The following is an 18,793-nucleotide window of genomic DNA, read 5'->3' on the forward strand; positions in this document are numbered from 1 at the left end:
TGATCGGGTTGGTTGGATCGAGTTCGGAGAGGATTTGGTAAGGTTTGAGGCACTTAGTCTCTTTTGAGGAAGCTTAAGTTGGAAAAGTCAATCGGATATTGACTTATGTGTTAGAGGGATCAGATGTGAGTTTCGATGGTTCGGTTAGCTTTGGGGGGGGTGATTTGGAACTTATGAGCATGATCGGAATGAATTTTGGAGGTTCGGAGTAGATTTAGGCTTGAATTGGTGAAGTTGATATTTTGGCGATTTCCGGTTAGTAGGCGAGATTTTGATATAGGGGTCGGAATGAAATTCCAAAAGCTGCAGTAGTTCCATTGTGTCATTTGGGATGTGTGTGCAAAATTTTAGGTCATTCGGACGTGGTTTATTTGGGTTTTTGATCAAAAGCAGAATTTGGAAGATTTTTGGAAACTTAGGCTTGAATCCGATGTGTTTTGGTTGATTTGATGTTGTTTGAGGTGTTTTAAAGATTGGTACAAGTTTGAATAAGGTTATGGGATATGTTTGTGCTTTTGATTGAGGTCCCGGAGGCCTCGGGGTGATTTCGGATGGTTGACGGAGGAGTTTGAGATTTTGTGAAGTTGCAGATTTTTCTGCTTCTGGTATTTCCGCACCTGCGGACTGGGGACCGCAGATGCGACGCCGCATATGCGGGAAAATTATCGCAAAAGCGGAAGCTGGGAAGTAGGCAGGAAACTGCAGAAGCGATTAGGAGGACCACACCTGCGATGGCGCAGATGCGGATATGGGATCGCAGATGCGGAATAGAGGAACATAAGTCAAAACCGCAGAAGCGGTAAATTGGCCGCAGATGCGAAAATGCCTGGGCGAGAAGGTATAAATTATGTCCTTCGCAATTTTTGAGCTATTTTACTATCGACGTCCCCTTTTTCTATAGGTCGAAATCGGGTATATGACATTGGGAGGACAACTCTATTCCCTTTCAAGAATTGGGTTTAGAAGTTGAAGAGTCGCCACCTAATGATTATAATGCATTAGGACACTTTTAAGAAAGGTTTGAGTTGGAAAACCAGAGTTCGGGTAAGGGCTAGAAATTATCTCGAGGGAAGGTGTTAGGCACCCCTCAAAATCCACTAGTGTGGTCCCGGCCATGCTGCAATTGTGACTTTACAAGTAAACAATCAAGACTCAAATAAGGACTCGCATATAACATTGCAATTAGGTTGAAAACTTTTGAAGGCAAGTAGAGAGGGCAGAAATTTATGAAAAAGGATTTGAATAGTTTTACAAGAAGAGATGAAAGAAAATAAAGGGAAGGGGGTCCTAGGTTTATGATTAATATAGATCACTTCAATGCAATATCCAGCAATCACACCTCAGAAGAGGGGTCGCACGTGATATTAGTGCACCGATCATCATATCCATATTATACCCTTCCCATCCCATAAAGGTTATTTAAAATGCGTGATTTGGTCACAAAAGCTTATTGTGTGCTATTACTCGTCCTATCCTATAAGTCCTAGAGGGTATTTAGGACCACTATTCCTACAAGGTAAGGACTAGGCTGAACCCTTAGGTTTAAAGGATAAAATGCTAAGCAACATACATAACAAGTAGGACTACACATAAAGGGAACATAAAGGCAAGTAAAAAGCTCACAGATCCCTCCACAAGTAAACATGTAATCATCACGTCTCAAACACATTTAAGGTCTCAAAGATCGGAGTTTTCAGAAAACAGGAAATAACAACAGTTGAGTTTAGCGACAGATAAAAAAAATCGTTAAAGCATGGTTTTTGAAAATCAAGTAGTGACAGTAGCTTAATGAGGTGTTGGACAAGTATTCAAAATAGCACGATTCTGGGCAGAGAATGGTAACCCAGTAGTTTGAAAACATAATAGAACAAGAATCAGAAAATCAGTGAGAGTAAATAGATGCACAATTTCAAGATTTTGTTTCCAGATAGAGCGGGAGTTTTTTTAAAAAAAACAGAGTGAACTTCAACAAGAATGAGAGCAGCAGAGTTCAAAATTATAAGAGGCTGATTGGTCTTAAACCGGTAAAACATGATTAATCGATTCTTATTAGGCCTAAAGTTTATCTAGGCGTCGTATGCGTTGCCTAATTACCTTAAAGAGGGTGAACATGCATATTAATTTCAGTTTTAAAAGGACGCAGTTAACCAAACTTGTATTATTAGATTAAACATACTGGTGAGGCGTTCAACAATTGTAACTCAGAAAAAATAAAAACCCTAAGTAACAGGATGTCTAATGCACATAGAAGCTCCTAAAACATGGTCTCTAAATGCTAATGAGAATGCAGCAGTAATTTTATAACAGTTACTTGTTGGTTATTAACTAATCGTTATTACGAAATGAGTATAATAACAGACTGAAAGTAAAGAGCCTAATACAAGATTACTAATATGTGAGATGCATGTCCTATACATGATATCTATTGCGCAAGTAGGTAAATAAAGTCATATAAGCATGTTTTCTACCCATTACTTGAACTAAGCATGCATAACCCCTCCCATATTCACTATTCGACCCCAATCATTCGTTTACAAATTATTATAAACCAAGGATAGCCGAATTACAGTAATAAAGAATAAAAAATAAGAAGTTATTCTATAGGGAGCCTTCAGCCAGGCCCAATCTTCCAACCTCACTCCTTTCGAGTTTCACAGTCTTTGCCATGGTCTGGGTGCGGCAAAGCTCCCTAAGGCCCCATTGGGTCCCTGGCCAATACCAGCACCCAAACATTTACCAAAAAATGTTGAACAAGTGCAGTGTGGAATTACCAGCCTTGTGCATCAAAGTTCAGTGAGTACTCAGAGGTACCCAAAGCAATGCTTACACGAAGGGGGTAGAACCTAATCTCTAAGAGTAGTGAGAGTGCGTGATATAGTTTTAAGAAAATTGAGTTTAGAAAAAAACAATTTAAAAATGATCCATATAGAATCAGTTCTTGAAAGAAAAACAATAGAAGAGTGTGACAGTTTTGTAAGAAGGTGAGTAGGACAATCTCAGAACTAGAATATCACAGATAGTTCAGGGAAGCAAACACAAACATGGAAAGGGGAAATGGGGATAAGTAGTTCACATATAAGAGCATAGTTGCACATACGTAGACATCAGAGAAAACATTTCGGAACTTAAACAGTCACAACACATTTCATCCCAAAGTGCTCATGGAAGAGGTTCATGATTATTTAGTAGCTAGGAAGGGTCGTGAATACATGCTAATAATGTAATGGGGTAGGGGTAAGGAAGAACTGTATTAAACAAGTAAGGGAAGCAGTAGACATGCTGAATTAAGGGAAGGGTAATCACATCAATGAACTAGCAAAGAGGCATGCTAATTGCAATGAAAACAGCAGAACCATAAGTAGAAGCATAAAGGAAATAAGAGAAAGTGCAATATGCATAAAAACATGTTGTTTTGGAAGCTGTAAATCAAATAGCAGACATACCAGTCAAGAGTGGGATAATAGAGCAGTAGTGTGCAGACCAAGAGAGAAGCAATGTATAGAGCAATAAAACAGTAGAGTAACAAGTTACTCAGTCTTGGCTTTTAGCCGACTACGTAACCAGTAGTCAATAAGAGAAGCGAGCGAGAATGTGTAGGAAAGTAAGAGAGAACAGTGAGTATGCTTGTGTGTGTAAGAGAGAGTTAAGAACAGTGTGGTTGTTCGTCTGTTATGCTAAATAGAGGGTAGAGTATTTATAGTTTTGAGAACAAGTAGAGAATAGGGTAACAAGTACACAATTATAGAAGCAATACCAATTGGAATCAATCACAGGACCAAACTCCTTTTAATTAGGGAGTAATGATTCGAATGGGTACAAGTTATATCAGATAAGGAAAGAATCACTTAGACTACTGAATCTACCATAATAGGAGTAGTAAAGCATGTAACATGTAATAAGGGCCAAATACATAATATTTCAAGTAAGGAAAATATATACTGAATATTTGAAAGTATGTTTATGCGCATAAATATGGTAAAAATATAAACTAACTCTGAAAATTAGTCAAAGAATCACGGATAAGACTAAAATCACAAGGAATTAGTTCTAAGTAAGGAAAGCATCTCACAGATAAAGAAGTGATTCAAAATCAGTGAAAAACTTCTAAGGAAAACATATACAAAATCAAGGATTCGAAGAGATGCACAGAATCAGCAGAATATTTGGTAAACAATGAATAATTAAACCTATTAAACACAATAGGCACGAAAATCAGAGAACCCTAAGCAAGAAATCACAGAAACAGTAGAAGGTTGGAATCCTAACAACAAAATTAAAGTATAGAACTCGGAGAATAACCCAGAAGATCACACAAACAAGCAAATAATATAAACAAAAACATATAGTACTAAAAATCAGAAGATAAAGTGATTTCGAGAAGGGGTTCAGAAACCCTAATTTGAAAAAAAAAAGGGAACAAAATGTTTAAAACTTGAGCAATCGTAAAGATCGAGTAGAGAGTAGTGTAAAACATAAAGGTGTGAGTTAAAATTGTTTAAAAAATACAGAGATTTAAGAGGTCTGGGTAGAGATTAGGGTTTCATAAGAAACCAGTGAGAAGTAGGAGAAACCTGGCTGTGAAACTCAGCAATAATGGTGTTTATAGCACCATCGGACCAAAACCCATCGGAGAAAGGCCGAAGACAAACTAGGCAAAGCTTTCAGCGACCATCTCGTATGGCGGAGGCTCCTGGGGTCTCCAGGATAGAGGGAATCAGCGAGATAAGGCTTCACGGCGGCTGGTGGTCAAAAGAGGTGAGGCTGGAGGTGGCCGGATAGATGGTGAAGGCCATCGAAGAAGAACCAGAAGGTTCTAGAGAGAAGGAGGAGAGGAAGAGACCAAGTAGAGAGAGACCGGACTCAATGAAATGAGGGGTCAGGGGGGTAGTTAGAATTTAATTAAGGAAACAAAATCTGGGCCGTTGATCTCATTTGATCAACGGTTCAGATTAAATCGAAGTTGGGCCGAGTTATTCGGAGATTAGGCTAGGCGAATTTGGATTGGGTATTGGGTTAATTAAAAATCTGATGGGGTGGGTTACAATTGGGGCTAAAATTGCAATAGTAATAGGTTAGGTATTAAATAGCCAATTTCTCCCTCTTAATTTTATAAAAATAATGGAAATGATTTTAAAAGAAAATTAAAAGTAATGAAACCATTAGTAATACAAAAATAGTGGAACTGATTTTGCAATTATAAAAATACTATTAATCGAAACATTGGGCTATAATTGCAATTATATGCAAATTAGCTTTAAAAATACCAAATAAATTTGTAAAAATATGCAAAAATCATCTTAATTATATTTTGGTGTAAATATGATAAATAAATAAATTATTCACCAAAATGATAATTTTGGAAATAATTATTGGATTTTCCACTGCTAAAATAGACAATAAATTAGTTTTGAAAAATCCTTAAAAAATTTGGGAAAATACCAAAATACTTGGGCATGCTTATGTATGCACATATATGTTATTTTGAAAGTATTTTGAGTGTAAAAAATACTTAGGGAAAAATTGGGTATCAACATTTACCATTTTTGAGTCGGCTTTGGAGCTTTTTGGACGATTTTTGAAGAGAGATTTCAAGGGAACTTCATTGAGGTAAGGATTTTGGACCTAAAACTCATTTCTATGGTATTATTTCATGGGTTAGGCTTGTAATTTATGAAATTTAAGGATCAAAGTTCGGGGAAACTAGGGCTTGGAAACTTAGACCTTTGATTGAGGATTTGAAGGACCATTTGAGGTTGGATTTCAGAACTTTTGATATGTATGAACTCGTGGGGAGATAGGAATCTATTGATATAAAAATAGTCGAATTTCGAGATGTGAGCTCGGAGGTCGGGTTTTGGTAATTTCGGAATTTGTGTCGTATATTGATTATTTTCGCTTGGGCTTCGTTCCCTTAGCATATTTTGATGCCATTATTCTAATTTTGAATAGATTCGACGCGAGTGGAGGCCGATTCAAGGGACAAAGGCATCGCAAGCTAGAGATTTGACCGGATTAAGGTGAGTAATAATTATAAATGATGTCCTGAGGGTATGAAACCCCGGATTGCACATCGTTGTGCTATATCGAGGTGACGCACACGCTTGATGGCGAGCGTGGGGTCGTGCACTATTGGGGATTGTGACTTAGTCCGTCCCGAATGACTATTTTACCGCGTATTTGACTGAAAGTCTATTTGCTATCATCATTATTTGGGTTGAATGCCATATTTGGGCCTCGTGCCAGCTATTTGAACCCTTCAGGGATTTTTATTGATATTTCCTCACCGTTTTGACTTTATACTTGAACTCAGTCATGATATATTTCACTATTTTCATACTCAGCCATGTTTACTATGTTTTAACACTTATATGATCTTTTAAATGATAATTGGGTTGAGAAATTCTGTTTTACTACTGCCGAGTGGCTTGTGAGGATTTTTGACTGAGTAAGGCCGATGGCCTATGTTGTGAAGAAACACTGAGCTTGATTTGAGGCCGAGGGACAGAGACATGTACGCCACGAGGTGGCTTGATTGATATAAGATCGAGAGCCTAGTGATGATGCCACGAGATGGCTTGATAATGCGCTTGGGTCGTAAGGGCCCCTCCAGGAGTCTCCACCCCCAGTGAGCGCGGGTACCCATTGTGATGTGAGATATAGCCCGGGAGGCTGGTATTGTTCTAAGATATTGCTCGAGGGGCGGATTTGTTGATACTGTGCCCGAGGGGCAAACCTTTATGTGTTTATTTTCCTTAATTGCCTATCATTTACCTGCTTAAATTGTTGAAAAAGGTTTTTGTGAAGTTTAATTCGAGTTAAACGACTTTCACATATCTTTCACTGGTTTTACTACTTCATTATAGTCTGCAAATGTGCTTTACGTGATTTCCTGCTTTCAGTCCTTATTTATGATTATTACTCACTGAGTTGGAGTACTCACTTTACTCCCTACACCCCGTGTGCAGATTCAGGTGCATCTGGTCCTGCTCCCGAATGCTGATCTTTCTAGCTCAGGCGGATCCGAGGAGTCTCTAGGTAGTTGTCAGCGTTCGCAGCCCGGAGCTTCTTCCCTATCTTATTCTCTATATTCTTAGTTATTGTATTAAACTCTGTAGATTTCTCTGAGTATTCCAGATTGTTTAGATGCTCATGACTAGTGACACCCCGGTATCGGGCTATGTTAGGTTGTATTCCGCAAATTATGATGGAATCTGCTTAAACTTTGGATTATTTAATCATGCTTAGATTGTTTCTTACTGTTTAACTGTTAAATACCAAAATGGGAAGTGTCGGTTGGCCTTGTCTTCACGAGAGGCACCATCACGACCGGGTCCGGGTTTAGGGTCGTGATAGCTGCACTAAAGAGAGTCTAAACCGTTATGCATCCCATAGGATTTTTTCCCTGGTGAATTCTGCTGGTTGAATCAATCCTCGGGAGAAACGTTGAATCTTTATGCATTTATGGAAATCTTTTTGGTGAATACTTAAGTTGTGTTCATAGAACCATATTAACTAAGATAGTTTGAATTGAACTGGATGTGAAATCCATGAAAGAAAGTCTCTTCTTTAAGCGTTTCTAGGATTATTTTGGTAAATTCTTAATTTATGTTGATTTACTTGGTCCTCCTTGTAACTGAGATAATGGGTAACCAATATTGTTAACAAAAGCCATTGCTCCGTCACTTAAGGTGATGAGGCGAGGTTTAGTGATTCCTCGGTGAAGACATGCATTATAGAGAAGTTTGTGCGTCAAACAATAGTGCACTAAGAAATTCTAACGATAATCAGTCATCTATTTGAATCTTATCTTTGAGGAGTTGGATTGATATCGACACTATTATATATTGCAACCTGAAATTTATAATTTAATTACAATTTAATTTTGGTATACTAATTTACAAATGTTCAATTTTTTTTAATTTCCCGTAATTTGTGTGCTTCACTTAAAAGAAGTGTGGCTTTTTTTCTAACTTTTCACTTCAAACCCTATGTTCCTTTTACTTTTTTGCACTTTTTGCTGTCACTAGTTTGAGTAACCAGAAAGTTCTATTCTTGTTCTGCATCCAAGTTTCGCAGTCTTATCATTTTCAGCATTTTTTGTAGAATTGCAGAAGGTTGTGATGCTGGGGCATGATAACTCAAATGGGTCTTCAGAAAAACTGTAATTGTATGCTAGTTCTACCTTCCCACTAGCGAGAGCAATAACTGTACTCGGTAATGGGCTGATTTCAAGAAATAGTGTATCTCAAGTTTTAGGACTCAGAATCTGATGATTCTAAAACGAGGTGAACGATGAGGATCTAAACTACAAGAAAGACCATTTATTCGTTCAAAACAAGTAAATATTGAGGTTGTACCGGTTCAGTGAAAGTTCTGATTATAAGATATTAAAAGAACGAATTTAGATCAAAAAACATGTTCTTGAATGATCAAGAACTAAAAAGTTCCTAAAGTCACCACTTGGAATCAATTAATTTGATAAAGAAACACCACACATAATTGAAAATAAGATAAATACCAGTGTTATTAACAGTGAAAAGCGCAAAAAAACTCTAAGGTCTATTAGGGCTTTAAGCGCAAAGCGCAAAGAAAGGCGCAAATGGAGAAAAAATAAATATGTAAATATAGTCCAAGACTAATATCAATAAGCAGGAATACCAAATATAAGGACAAAGAAATTGAAGAAAATTTATCATAAAGTAAAATATCAATTGCTTAATGTCGCATTTTCAGGATTACGCTCGTTGGCAAGAAAAGTATGTCTTAGAGCCTTGATGACAACAATAAAGCGCACGCTAGCGAGGCGAAGCGCTCAACAGGTTTTGATCATCACTTTAGGGCTTAAGCGCGCCTTTGATAACATTGATAAAGACTATCACCACCATGCTTGGAACAAAAATCAGGATAAAGAAGATAAAATAGAGAAGAACATTCTATTGCAAATTAGGGAAAATCTAAAAAACATGAGTTCCTTCTACAAAGAATGAGAACCCTTTATAAAGGTCTAGGGTCTCTTCTTTAATGACTACAATTCCTATTCTAATAAGAAAATTAAATAGCTAAAGACAAGGAAAGAAAAATTCCTACTCTACAAGAAAAAGAAACTAAAATCCTACAAAAGGAAAAATACTTATTCTAAAAGGAAAACAATAAAGAAAGTCTAAACCTACCAATAAAAGGAAACAAGAAATCCTTTCTTGGAAAGAAACACTAAATCCTATTTTAAAAAGGAAAGAATCTTGGCTTTTTGAAATCAATCTTGAGCTTCTTGGACTTCTTGTGATTCGTAAAAGTAAGTCCATATGCTGAACCTGATGTCACGTCCTTAGTTGGTAACTAAGTACACGTGTGGCACTTGACAACTCGCTCACGATCTTGTATAACTTGCTCACGTTCTTGCTATGCCAAGTCAGCCTTACTACACTAAAGATCGCTAAGAGAATGGTAGAAAGAATACAAGAGAATTGTTAAAGGAAGCTTTGTATTAGAGAGAACTTGAATTATTTGCTTAGTGAATTATAAATGAATGGTCCCCCTTTATATACTAGTCTCCTAGGGGATAATGTATAAATATTAATTATTATACATCCTTAATATTTACAAGATAAGGGCTTTCTCTAGAATTCTCTACAAGCCTAGAAGATTCCAAGGATTTCCTAGCAAATCCATAAGGATCTAGGTTCTTCCTAAGAAAATGTCCATACTTCTCTAGAATCTTCTCACAAATGCTAGCCTTATTCTTATGTAAGCTTTCACATGGCATTAATATATGTCAAATGGAGCCTATGTGGCATGATGACATGGCAAGTCATCACACTCTCCCCCGCCTAATATTGTGACGACTGCAGCGCAATGTTGTTGCATAAACTCTCGGATATTATCTTTGAATTTCCATAAGTTTTCATATCGTTCCCATGTGGCCTATTACTGTGATTTCCTTTTCTAATGGACGAGGAACATAGCGGTGGCTTTTTGCCCTTATTTTCGCCCGGCCTAATAATCCATAGTAGCCTCAATCTCCCGATCTATGAGGCGGTGATAGTCATAGGCACTCGACTTGATTGACCCCTACTCGGATCATCTTTATCTTCATGATATGGCTTAAGCATGCTGGCATGGAAGATAGGGTAGATCTTAAGATAAGATGGCATGTCAAGCTTGTATGAGATCTTGCCTACCTTGGCGACGATCTTAAATGGCCTCTCATACTTGCGAATTAGATTCTGATGCATGCCCCGTAGTGCCTTGAACTGTCTTGGGTTAAACTTCACCGTGACCATATCCCCAACTCTATAGTCTATGGGATGCCGCTTACGGTCCGCAAACTTCTTCATCTTCTTAGCTGCCCTATCCAAGTATGACTTAGCAGTGCTAAGCTGATCCTCCCATTTTTTAGCCATATGATAAGCCCCTAAACTCTTTCCCTCGAATGCAGCTGGTAATGAATGTGGAGTTTGTGGTTGTTGGCCTGTAGCTAGCTCAAATGGTGTCCGCCCCGTGTACTCACTCCGCTGAAAGTTATAAGAAAATTGGGCGATGTCTAGGAGCCTTGCCCAATATTTCTAATGCGCGCTTACATAATTCCTCAAGTAGTATTCTAGTAAGGCATTAACCTGTTCCGTTTGTCCATCCGTCTATGGGTGGAACTAGTACAAAAGTGCAGTTCTGTGCCAAGTATGTCGAACAACTCTCTCCAAAAGTTCCTAGTGAAGCGGGGGTCTTGATCACTAATGATATGCCTTGGTAAGCCCCAATACTTTATCACGTTCTTAAAGAATAGCTTGGCAGCTTCCTAAGTTGTGCAGCCTGGTGAGGCGGGCATGAAGGTGGCATATTTAGAAAATCTATCCATTACCACCATAATAGCCATAACCGTCAGACTTCGGTAGGCAAGTGATAAAGTCCATAGTCACGCTTTCCCATGGACTCTCTGCAATTGGTAGTGGCTCCAAAAGTCCTCTTGTTTGTTGATGCTCAACCTTGTCCTGCTGACATACAAGATAAGTCTGCACATAACACTCTATGTCATCCCGCATGTGTGGCCAATAGTAGACTGACTCAACCAAGGCCCTAGTGAGATGTTGGCCTGGATGACCAACCCACATTGTATCATGACTCTCCCTTATGATCCGCCGTCTAATGTCTCCAAACTTAGGCACGTAGACTCGCCGACCCGTGGTAAGTAATAGGCCATCTTCTACCCAAAAACGTCTTGTCTTGCCCTGGTTGGCTAACTTGATAAGTTGTTTGGCTGCTAGATCATGTTGCATGCCTTCTTTTATAGCCTCACAAATGTCCCAACTTGCTGAAGTGATGGAAGCAAATTCGGCTTTTCGGCTCAAGGCATCGTCTACAATGTTACCTTTGCCAGGCTTGTACTCCACCACATAATCAAACTCGTCCAAGAAATCTTGCCACCTAGCCTGCTTTAGTATGATCTTCTTCTGCGTCTGAAAGTAGCTAATTGCCACATTGTCAGTATTAACCACGGACCTCGACCTGAGCAAATAATGTCGCCATGTACAAAGGCAATGCACAGTGGCAGTCATTTCCTTCTCTTGGACCGTGTAACGCCGTTCAGTCTCATTTATCTTGCAGATCTCAAACGTTTTGGGATGTTTATCTTTCATCAAGACACCCCCAATGGAAAAGTCTGAGGCATTTGTGTGCACCTCAAATGTATTGGCAAAGTTAGGTAACGCCAAGACTTGCTCCTTTGTTACAGCTGCCTTAAGGCCTTCGAACGCCTTTTGATAATGCTCCATCAAACCCCATGGCTTGTTCTTCTTTAGCAACTCAATCAATGGTGCAGCCTTTGCTGAGTAGCCACTGATGAATCTACGATAGTAGTTAACAAGACCAAGGAAGGATATCAACTCAGTTACCTTTGTAGGTGCCTCCCACTCCTGGATAGCACGTACCTTATCCTCGTCCATGCATATCTCGCCATTGCTAATGACATGGCCCAAGAAGTGCACCTTTGATTGTACGAACTCACATTTCTCCCTCTTGATGTATAGCTTGTTCTTCCGCAAGACTTGGAAAACCTACCTTAAGTGCTCCATGTGCTCCTCCAAGGTGTCGTTGTAGATGACTATGACGTCTAGGTAGACTACCACAAACTGATCAAGGTAGGGATGGAAAATCTTGTTCATAAGGGTGTAAAATGTGGTCGGTGCATTAGTTAAGCTGAAGGGCATCGTCAACCACTCAATGGCTCCACATCTCGTGACGCATGTTGTCTTTGGCTCATCCCCTTTCGCAATGCGAACCCAGTTATAGCCCTTTTAAAGATCCACCTTGGTAAAATACTTGGCTTGCCCAAGTCTATCGAACAAGTCAGCAATGAGCGGGATCGGGTACTTATTTTTCACTATGGCCTTATTAAGTGCTCGGTAGTCTATGTAAAAACGCAACGATCCATCCTTTTTCTTCTGGAACAATATGGGTATGCCAAAAGGTGCCTTTGATGGCAAATGTGACCAGCATCTAGCAACTCTTTCAATTGTTTCCTGAGCTCCTCTAGCTCGGGCGGTGCCATACGATATGGGGCAAATGCGGGTGGCTTAGCCCTTGGCTCCAACTCAATCTTGTGATCCACCTCTCGCCTAGGCGGCATGCGCTTAGGCAACTCCTCGGGCATGACATCTTTGTTTTCCTCAAGCAACTTCTCTATGCAAGGTGGGAGTATCTCTTGATAACCCTTGTCTTCCTCTAGACTTGCAACAGTTTCCACAAACGTCGGCTCCCCCTTCTTGATCCCCTTGACAACCTACATAGCTGAGAGTTGTGCTAGGATCTGTTTGTGTGGCATAGTCATTGTAGGTACCATGCAAGCTCCTTCTCGCTCCATAACCAAGAGACGTTGGAGGTAGGGGTCGATCAAAGTATGACAATGTCTAAAGAACTCTTGCCCCAATATAATGTCAAAGATATCCATAGCAGTTATGGTAAAGTTTGGCATACCTTTCCAAGCTCCCAATTTGACACCAACTCCATTAGCTACCCCACGAGCACTTTGTACCTCGGCATTCACAGTCTTGAAACCGAGAGTTGGTTGGAGAAAGCTTCAATTTTAGTCTCTTAGCGGTAGCCTCAGTCACAAAATTATGAGTTGTTGTTGCACGAGCGGGCTTGTTGTTGATGGTGAGATCCACGTACTGATTGCTATTCTCGGTAGGTTGGATAGCTTGCTTTGTGACAGCACCACATAATTCGATCATACCTAACTGTGCGATTCCCAAACTCTCTCCTTGCAGCTGCTCCTTTCATTCACGGCCTATGGCCCTGAGGCTCTTTAGGTCATGACAATTCCTGAAGGCGTATGGCCCTCTGCATATGTAGCATCCCTTCTGCTTGGCCTGCGCCTTCTTCTCGGCGTAGCCCTGACGACCACTCAACTTCTTGAGTCATGGAGTATTGTTGTTGTATCTCCTTGCCTTTGCCACGGTCTCCCCCACCTTTGACATTGTTAACCTTTGACTCATTGCCATTGCCTTTGTTGTGCTTGTCATGCTTGAAATCCAGCAATGATTTGGCCTCCCCTATGGCTTGGTCTATATCAATGACTTGCCAGCGTTGAAACTCCTGCTTAGCCCAATTTTGCAAACCATCCATGAAGTGGAACAACAAGCTATCATTGGTTAGGTTGGGGATTTGAAACATAAGGGTAGTGAACTCATTGACATAGTTACGTATGCTACCTGTTTGCTTCAATTCCCTAAGCTTGCACCTTGCCTCGTACAATACATTGTTTGGAAAGAAATATCGCTTGAACTCGGCTTTGAACTGATCCCATATGCTAATTGTACATAGACCTTTATCCACGTCGGCCATATTCCTTATCCACCATAGTATGGTAGTCTCTGAAAGGTACAATACCATAGTGTTGATCTTGGACTCGTCGTCCCTCACTTTACCATGCCTGAAGTAATTCTCCAAGTGCCAAAGGAAGTTTTCCACTTTTTGTGCATCATGAACACCTTTGAACACCGGGGGTTTGGGAGCCTCGATCTTGGCCTCCCTTGTCACCACAACATTATTGGCTGCCTCGATCACGTCAGCATTGACATGCTCCTCGAGTGACTTTGTCTTTGCCTTCATAGCATTTGTAGTACTCAGAGCCTCCATGAGTCTCCACTCTAGGGCAGTTCCTTAGTTCCATCTCGGTCTGTGTACGTCCCTCCAAGCCATTTCGGATACTCTCAATCTCTTTAAGAGTGTGCCCCTCAAGAATGCTAAAAGTGCCTTTTACCTTCCCCAAGCGTTGGCCAAAGATCTCCACGGCATCCATCCACGTATTCATCTTCATCACCCACTCTTTACCGAGCGAGACATCCTCGGGCAGGACCTTCACTTCATCCTCACTCGTCTTAGTAGCAGATGGTTCTTGGGATGTAAGCCCTTTGTTTGACACAACCTTGGGTGGCACCTCCTGGCTCTTATTGGTGGCATTCCTCTTTTTGCTACGGCCATTCTTGCCAGCAGCATCCTGGATGACGTTGGCTTGGGTGTTGGCAGCGTTAATTTCTACGTTGTTCACCATCGCTTAGTTGAAACCTTCTCTCTAATACCATGTTGTCACGTCCTTATTTGGTAACTAAGTACACGTGCGACACTTGACAACTCACTCACGATATTTATAATTTGTTCACCTTCTTGCTATGCCAAGTCAACCTTACTACACTTAAGATCGCTAAGAGAATGGTAGAAAGAACACAAGAGAATTATTAAAGGAATCTTTGTAGTAGAGAGAACTTAAATTGTTTGCTTTGTAAATTACAAATGAGTGGCTCCCCTTTATATACTAGTCTCCTAGGGGCTAGTGTATAAATACTAATTATGACACAAGTCCTTAATATTTACAAGATAAGAACTTTCTCTAGAATTCTCTACAAGCCTAAAAGATTCCAAGGACTTTCCTAGCAAATCCATAAGGATCTAGGTTCTTCCTAAGGAAATGTCCATACTTCTCTAAAATTTTCTCAGAAATACTAACCTTCTTCTTATGTGAGCTTCCACATGGCATTAATATATGTCAAATGGTGCCTATGTGGCATGATGACATGACGGATCATCATATTGAGCTCAAAAATATGATCTTGGCTAAAATTAATAAAATTTAACATAGATTCTTCATGTTTATCAATAATCCCCATACCTTTGGTTTAGTGGTAAGAGCGCAAAGCATGATGTGTGGATTAGGAAAACGTCACGGGTTCAAACCCTGCTGAAGAGGTAAAGGGGAGAAAGGTAAAAGGGGAAGTCTATTATCCACCGAGTTTTAAATTGTACGACACTGGACCTCAGGGTTTTCTCGATTATACGAAAAAAATAGAAATAATGCCTCAGTGAAGGATTTAATTCCAACACAAATGCATATAACTTCAACCAGTAGTTCAGTTGTGCTAACATTAATCTCACATGATTGAGGGCGTAACTCACACCAACATAGTATGTATTAACGTACGTCCAGCTTAGCTAATTACAACTATTTTAAATCTTCAAGAAACAGTAAAACCATGAGACTATAAAACACTACACTGAACCTAAAGAGAGTATCAACTAACCTGTATAAAATAATTTTCATATTGTTTTGCATATTCTCAGCATTGAAAGTTGGAAAATCTTCCATACCACTGCTGGATTTTTCTGAAGATCCATTTGAGTTATCATGCCTCAACATCACGACCTTCTGCAATTCTACAAAAATGCCAAAAACGATAAAACTGCGAAACTTGGATGTAGAACAAGATAGAACTTTCTGGTTACTCGAACCAGTGATAACGAAAAGTGCAAAAAGCAATAAGAACCATGGGGTTTGAAGTAAAAAGCGAGAAAAAAGCCACACTTCTTTTAAGTGAAGCACACAATTCATGGAAAATTATAAATAAAATTGAACATCTGTAAATTAGGACACCAAAATTACATTATAAATTTCAGCTTGCAATATATAATAATGCCGATATTAATCTAACTCCTCAAAGATAAGATTCAAATAAATGACTGATTCTGATTAGAATCATTTAATGCACTATTGTTTGAAGCACAAACTTCTCTAAAATGCATGGCTTCACCGAGGAACCACTAAACTCTCACCTCATCGCCTTAAGTGACAGAGCAATGGCTTTTGTTAACATTGTTGGTTACCCACTATCTGAGTTACAAGGAGGACCAAATCAATCAATAGAAGTTAAGAATTTACCAAAAAAATTCTAGAAACGCTTAAAGAAAACGACTTTCTTCCATGGATTTCACATCTAATTCAATTCAAACTATCTCAATTAATATGGTTCTATGAACACAACTTAAGTATTCACCAAACATATTTCCATAAGTGCATAAAGATTCAGAGTTTCTCCCGAGGATTGATTCAACCAACATAATTCACTAGGAAAAATATCCTATAGGATGCATAACAGTTTAGACTATCTTCAGTGCATCTCACACCCAGTTCATGTCACACCTCCTTTTCAAAGAATAGGAAGTTTTTTCAATTAAAGTGGCATTATTCGAAATGAGATTATTTATTTAATTAGAGTCGCCACTTGAAATAATTATTATGGTATCCCAAGTCACCGGTTTATTTTAAATCTCATATCGAGGAAATTTGACTCTGTTTAAAAGTCTGAATAACCAGAAGACCGGGTAAGAAATTATGTTAACCTGGGAGAAGGTGTGAGGCACTCCCAGTTCCAAGATTTTAGTACGGTCGCTCAACTATTAATAATTGGCCTAATTATCTGATTTATTACATATTTAAAACATATTGTGCATTTTACTTGCTAACCACTTTTTAATTATTTATGGATTTTTTTAAATATGTTGTGATGTTGCACGCTTATTGTTTTTGTACACATTGCCAATCGCGTCACGTGAAACGCACCCGCGATTTACAACATGTTTTATTATTATTATTTGAAGTTATGATCGAGTCACATGAAATGCACACTAGAATTGGGCTTTATGTATCGTGACTATGCCACGGAAATTGTACCCATAATCACGATGATTTATTAATTGTGCCTAAAGCAAACTACCATATTTATGAATTATTTGATTTTCCTAGGTTTGAGGTTATTAAAGGTCACACATTATGGAGATGGAATTGTTGGAGTCAAAACTTGATTCATTCATAATGACTAAGGGGTCGTTTGGTAGGGTGTTGTATTAGTAATACTGTATTAGTTATGCTTGCATTAGTTATGCTGACATATTTCTTATCCATTGTTTGGTTTGCTGTATTAAAGCATTCACAATTTTTAAAAGAATTGTGCAATTTACAAAAATGCCCTCAAAACTAGTCCATCACTCTAACTTTTTAAAAGAAACATATGTTGAGAAATATTTTTATATGAAAAAGTTTAAAAAAAGTTATTTGATTTGTCTACCTATATTGTATTATAGAACTAAATATTTATTTGTAAAAAAAAATGCTAAGTATTTATTTATTTACTAGAGACATAATTTTATTTATCACTATTTCGTATATTTTAAACTTGCATTAATATAATAACTAGCATATTTTAATCAAGCATAAATTTTAAAGGACAATTTTGTCTTTAACTAAGCTAATGCATGCATTAAAACTCATTGCATTGCTAATATCCATGGTTTTCTATGCATTAGTTATGCATAGGATAATACCAAATAGGATGTATAACTAATGCATAGGTTCAAAATATCTATCAAACAACATATTATTAATACACAAAGCTAATGCATATATTATTTTATCTCATGCATCCTACTAAACGATCCCTAAATAGCCAGGTACAATTAATTCACGTCAAGAGTTTAGGGTGATTGTCGTGCCAAATCAAGTAAATTGTTTATAATGAAGTGATTAGTCAAAAGGTAAAAAGGGTCTGGTTTTGTTGGGGGGTTGGGGGGGGGGGGGGGGGAGAAGACTAATAGCAAATGTGCATATGCAGTTGCATGTGTAAGCAATAATAATAGTCGGGCATGGTCTGGAGTCTGGAGTCTGGACTATATTTTTAGCTCATTACTGCAGTCAAAGTGTTATCATCTCTTTCTTCTATAAAAATAACAATTCTTCAATGGTCCCAAGATTTACCCCACGTGCCCTTCTTTAAATACCAGCTAATAATCCATTACATTTATGTGATTGTTACAACTTTTTTACTTATATTAATTCTAGAAACACTAAGAACTGTAATTATCAATCACTGAAATTACTTTCATCATATTGTCTTCTTTCTGTCTTTTGACTCATTTCTGGCCCCAACTCTGGAGAAATCATCCACAGTTACAAGCTATTCTTTGACTATGATTCTTCATTTACCCTACTTCTATTCATCTCCTTCAGTTTCTTTACCTTTAGTTTTTTGCAGCTTTAGAAGAAGAAGAGAAAAAAAATCTGGAATTAAAGAAAATATTGTGGGGTAACAGATGTTGACATAGAAAATGACAAGTTAAATGTAGAAGGACGGCATTTTTTTTTTTTGGAGCATAAATGAGGGGCCATTTTTAAGTTGTTTAATATATAGAATATGAGATATTTATGACACATACGTAAGGGTTGGGTAGTTCAACTTAATTAAACCATCAATCTTTTTTCTCACCTTCAACAAATTAATGATTAGTTTGTCCTGATTTTGTTATCATATTTGATTTTTCAATCTTTTGAAGGAAAGGCTACATACTTACCAAAAGTGAGTTTTCCTGTCTCTAGAAAAAAATTATAAATATTTTATATTTGGCTAGTTCATTTTCTTGAAGGAAAATGTTTGAACTTTTATAAATTAAGGATTATTCTTTCTCATTCAGTAAC

The sequence above is a fragment of the Nicotiana tabacum genome, chromosome 12, assembly GCF_000715075.1.
Source record: "Nicotiana tabacum cultivar K326 chromosome 12, ASM71507v2, whole genome shotgun sequence".
Taxonomy (NCBI): domain Eukaryota; kingdom Viridiplantae; phylum Streptophyta; class Magnoliopsida; order Solanales; family Solanaceae; genus Nicotiana; species Nicotiana tabacum.